Source organism: Amblyomma maculatum, chromosome 10, assembly GCF_055883805.1.
Source record: "Amblyomma maculatum isolate TAMU_Amacu chromosome 10, ASM5588380v1, whole genome shotgun sequence".
Taxonomy (NCBI): Eukaryota; Metazoa; Arthropoda; class Arachnida; order Ixodida; family Ixodidae; genus Amblyomma; species Amblyomma maculatum.
The window spans coordinates 7,081,475-7,087,474 of record NC_139353.1 but is presented as its reverse complement, the minus strand read 5'-3'; positions in this window follow the sequence as shown (position 1 = coordinate 7,087,474).

The following is a 6,000-nucleotide window of genomic DNA, read 5'->3' as shown; positions in this document are numbered from 1 at the left end:
TTGAGTGATCTTGACAAGTCCCAGCCGCCCGCATACAGATACATGCCGAGTGTACGTGACTTCTTATCCACCACGGGGCTCTGTCACTCTCTTGCTTCTTCCTCTGTGACGAAAACGGCTGGGTTCTTGGAATTTGAGAACTACAACACTCACCGCTTCCTTGTGTAACCCCGCATGCTATCGCAAGTCGCGATGATTCTCTCTTACGTTTGTTTTTATTTGTGTTTTATTTGTTGCTCTCTTGTTGCTCTAAATTACAACTAGGCACAGCAAAACCGTATGCCTACTACGCCGTAGTACTGGGTCTCGTCGTTTACTCTAGAGTCAAGTTCCGACCCAGGACCTTGGAGTCTGGCGCGATAGACTGGCGATAGTCAAATCTAGCAGCAGCTTTGGCAGCGGTCGGAAAACTGTGGCGCAGCTTCCTTGGTCATGCCTTACACTTTTGCCATTTCGATTTTAGTAAAGGTTCTACTGAGTCCCTTTAATGCGAAATTAAAAGCGGTGTATGTATATAGGCATTTTTTAGCCCCATTTTGTCGGAGGCGCCCCTAATGATATTTATTTAGGAGGTGTCATAAACCTAAACAAGCGACTGCAATCACAACACATTCAACGGCCTCCCGAGAATTTAGAGCTTAACCATTCCTTCACCCATGTGGCCCATACATAAATCTAGCCTCCATCTCTACGTAAAGGGCAGTGCCAATTGTGCAGCGACCAAGATCTTTTCCGAGCTCCGACGTACGCATTCATGCGCAATTAACTAGGGTAAATGGCTCTCCTCACTTCAATCCGAAAGGAAATATTTCCTCAAACCTGACAGAAGACCTGAAAATCTTCATTCCCTGTCGTTGCTTTGGTGATCGTATCAGTATTGGTTGGTCATTCAGAAATTGGAAGAAATGATTGTGTTCCTGAGCTAGCTCTTGTCTCCCAAAATAAGGCACCCGTGATCACTTGGTAAATCTCTCCAGAGCACACGAGATGTTGTCCAGCATAGGAACACTTGCGAAATATTACTGACGGCTTAAATTATCATCCTACGAATCTACTGCACCCCAGCACTTCGCTAGATTACAAAGGCACCCAGCAAAATTTAATGCCAACAAATATCCTCATAACACCTACCCGGCTCCTCTTTCGGCGAATGCGTGCATATCCGTCTTAATCAAAATTACGTGCTACGGTCTCCATGTGAACAAAAACTTCGTTGCTTAACACCCTTCTTTTTTTCTGTTCACTCAGTTCGTCCCTTTCTTTTAAACCAGTTCTGGGGCCAAAAAATGCCTTCTGTGATTCTCAAAGACCAGCTTGCGTTGTTCAGCAAGGTGCTCAAGTTAATGGCGTTCATTAATGAAGTGATATTCCAATTAACACTCCGTCAAATGCAGTCAAGCATCGACAAATAAAGATATGCAGATAGCTTGAGTTTTCAATGCAGGAATGTATTTCACAGCGGTATTTAACAGCTGTGTTTAACAGCTGTATTTAACAGCTGCACTCTAAGTTGCAGTTTCGGATCCTTTTGTCTTACACGGTTCCGTCCATAAAGGCAGATGGTCCTCGCAATGACGACCGGTTGCTATCCGAGAATATTTAGAAACCATGGTTATTGTAGAAAGTGTTACGTGAAAATAATGGCAGATGTATAAGTTTTTACGGTGAATAGTCTTTTTAATTTACTACCTCCAATAATGCATTGCGATAGTACAAGATTGTTAGTCTTCAAAATATTCTAGCCCGGTGCCAAAGATGGACCAGTGACGCCACTTGGCGCAGTTACTGCGCACTGCAATTTTGTTTGCACTGCTTTAAAGCCACCAGCTTAGGCAACTTATAAAGGTAGCTGCATATTCGTGTAAGAACGATAATTTTGAGTTTTGTGTACCCCCTCGTAAATTGCCTCCTGTTATGCTAAAACGCTATGAACTCAAATAATGACGAGACGGTGCCACTTGTCCAAAACGTAACCTACACTCGTATATGATATAACTTTGCCTTTTGCGTATCTTTCTCTTAAACTGCCACCTGTTTTTTTTTTTAAGATGCTATGAAGTGACATAAAGGTGTGGTCATCGTCGGGACCTTCCTCGAGTGCTGTTGCCACCAATCACCGAGGAAGTTTTCGATGAGTACCCGACCGCAATTGGAAGCCACAGGCGAGAACGCTAACCGGACGCTCCGGTCATTATCTGCGACAACGTTAATGTCACCGCCAAGAATCGCAGGGGTTGCGAGTCTTCATGAGCGAACTATTTTTAGGTCACAACTGTTCAAAACTCACTTCAAGCCCCTAGCAGACGTACATCTTGTATTGATTATACATTTGCACGGCAAGTCGATGTAACCAGCATGAACTATGTGTGCTACTTCAGTTTTAAAATTCCCCTCACCGTCCTGCGCGATAGCACAGCAACGCGCACGTGATTAAAGTTAAGTTTCCTCAAATTCTGTACTTTGTTTATGCCAACACGCGTAAATTCCTCCAGTGGAATAACCTACGCGTAGCACGGATTAAACAGCCAATATTATTTTTTCAAGGATAAGTGGTTACGCTGAACCCCTGAGGAACCACTGGGGGTTGCCTGGGTATTAACTATAAACCTGAAAATACCCCTGCCTCCACACCGAATGCCGCCATAAGAAGTGTATCACATAGTCATCATATAGTTGCGAAAAATTCAATGTGGAAGGGCGCTTCAGAACTCCTGTTGTGCGGGTTATATAAAAGCCTTCGCACTTTGTCGAAGTTTTGTTAGTGGGGTATATTCAATTTAATAAAAGCAACATGCTACTGCTTGAGAGCTCTCCAGTATCAGAGCGCATTAAAGAAGCTCAGCTGGTCAGAATTTCAGCGTTCTGACTGGCCCGAAAACCCGGCCTTCTTGCGCCGCTTTGCGTATACCTCGCGGAACGCAGTGAACGGCGAGTTAAAAATTTGTGATTTCTCACTGGGATCATCCTTAATGTTGCGGGGCTGATCAACGGCTTGAGACCATATACATAATGTCGTGTTCGGATTTAGAATCAAAATAGCATAGTAGAGAAATTTTCTGCGCTATAATAGTGGCAGGGAAGAAATGAGTGAATGACGCGGGCGCGAAAAAACAAAATCTCAATCTTTGTTTACTAATGTCAGCTGTGTGTACATTTCTCTCGTGCAGTAAATAAATTACAACCATTACTGCTGACTTTTTTAAATTCACATGCAAACTGATCAGAAAAGTGGCACTATTGATGAATTCCAAAGTCTGTTCTTTTTCAGGTTGCTTATTCCTGATGCCGACTAAAAGAAAAGTGAACTCAATCATTTATAGGTGAAGCTTAATCTGCGTCACGCACAGTGCAATGTTCATATGTATTCAAATTGCACGCAGTGATGGAAATGGGTTAAATATGTTTTACTACTTCTAGTGCCGCAGCAAGAGCTTTCCAGCTGGATGCAAAAAGCTAAATCCAGTGGAACTAAAGCGGCGTTTTTTGTGGCGTGGTGCGACGCCTAACACGTGACTCAGTTATTGCTCAAGTGTGTCCTCTTACTCAAGTGCAGAGCACAGCTTACTTCGGCTATGCGAGCTATCAGCGCCCACACGCCGTCGGATCTACTAAAAGACGTCTTGTATCATCTCGGTTGTGTGATACAGCTCTCAAGAGTACATTTCAGGCCTCGCATTAACCGCTGTTCAAGAGCCTTCATTCATCCAAGATCATCCTTTCAGCGTGCCTCCGACATCCATTACTTTATTTCTACACACTATGAAACACAGTACGGAAATACTTTTGTTCTGGGTCACCATGCGCTTATAAAAAAAATACTAATAAATAGGAAAACTTATATTGTTTTAGGACGCTTCGTGTTTAATGGTATACGCTAGTTATTAAACAAGCACTTTTACGACTTTCTTGCATTCACAAGCAGTCAAATGGGGCCTCATTTGAACCCGCGAAATATCCTCGTTAGAAAAAAAACAGCGAGAAGCAATGATGCGGCGCGGAATAAAAAGAAGACGTGGAATAAAAAAAGACGTGGAATAAAAAGAAAATTATTGGCTTGCGAAAAATTTTAAGAAATTTTGAAATTTCAAGGTCACGAGTTATGAAAAAAGACAGAGTAGAAATTCACGCAGCTAGAAGGTATTTTTACTACATTAATTGGTGCTTCATGTTCTGCTAGAAATTCCTATCTCAAATCCCCCGACTCGACTAGCAGACGGACTCTGAACGCTGCACAAAAATGGGTTGCGTCGCAATTTTCATCAGAAATCACGTGAGTGATTTTCTCGACGCCACACAGCACTGGCGAGTCGCTTTACGAATGGGCTAGCCGTGTACTCTATCGCATAATGTTTTACCTCTGCCACTCGGAGCGTGAGTACTCAGAAAAGGAAGATCATTGTTGAAGAGGCAGTGCGGTCGAACTCAATAAAGCAATGCTTTCAAGCATGAGTGAATTTCTAGCGCCTTTGCCAAGCAAGTTTTCTTACCTCCTGGGAGTAAAGTTGCTAACGATGAGCAAATAACATTTCGATGAGTTGGTAAATCAATCAATCAAAGTACCTTTATTTCGAAGCTTTACAAGGCCAAAAACATGGCCAGAGGAAAACCTGCGTCAGTGCAGCTTGACTGCGCCCCGGCCACCCATCAGCAGCGGAAACGCATTACATTTAGATTTACTACAAACTTTGTACCAACAATAATTAATAAATTAAAACAAACCAAAATGATCACGTATGATTACAAGTGCACATGGACATGAAGAAATGAAAAATAGCATTGATGTAGAAATGGAAGAGACATTCTCGTGGCATACTTATACAAAAAATGTAAAATGTGGGCTCATACAATATCATTGAAAGGTGACAAGCATTTTTACACCCTACACTCCGCACAAGGGGAAGCAGTGAAGCATGCTGAAATGTTCAGATTAAGAAAGCATAAAATGCATAGCGAGAAATAAGCCTCAAATGCAGGTTTAAAAAACTGCAGAATATAGTAGTTTAGTAGGATATTCCGCTCCTAAGAATTATAGCAGCTTACAAAACTACACTTGTAGAAAAATGTTCCTTAACGTTCAGGCAAACAGATTTATCAGCAAGGGTGGAAGAACGGGCTAGTTGGTAAATCATCTTGGAAAGCAAAATAGCGCACTTCAAAACACAGACACAGGAAGGGAACGACAACACTGTGTTGTCGTTCCCTTCCTGTGTCTGTGTTTTGAAGTGCGCTATTTTGCTTTCCAAGATTTATCAGGTCTTTCCTTTTTTTTTTTTTTTTGTTAAAGTAGGGAAGTCAATATTTAGTCAGTCGCAGTAATTTAAAGCTATGGGCATTATGTGCACAATTCACTGACTACCGTATTTTGTGCGCGAAAAGCGAACATGCCAAGGAGGTTGGGGACAGAAAGGATATGTTGTTGGAGTGTGTTCGAGATGTGTCTAAAGCATGCATTGACAAAAGTGGCGCTGTGCTTTTCCTAAACGCTGCTGGTATTTTGGCTGATAATTTGTTAGCCCTTTTAGGATTTTATCTTCGCAGCACTTTCATATCTTTTGAAGAGCAACCTTACTTGAAAAAAAAAAAAAAAGGCATCAGCATTGGCTCTTGCATAGCCCCTATACTTTGACAAGGTCAGTTGTTGGGCGAGTTGGTGGCGATGTTACACATCTACAGCGCGATAAACAAAACAAGAGAGAGAACTCAATGGTGTTTGTCGTTTTCTGTATTGTCTCGTTTATCGCGCTGTAGATATGGAACCCTACACTTGGGAACATCCTTTTATCATTCATCGATCGCTCTTTACATGATCGTTTTTACCATTTTAATAATGACAAATTTCTTAAAGTGTTCCTTTACATGGATGACTTTTTAAATGTTTTAAACAAGCAACGAACACCGTTGCTTTGTTTTAGATGATGTGTGTTTTAGATGATTTTGAGGTGTGTTTTAGAGAGGTGTTTTAGACGAAGTGTTTTAGATTATTTTAGGCAACCTGGGAAA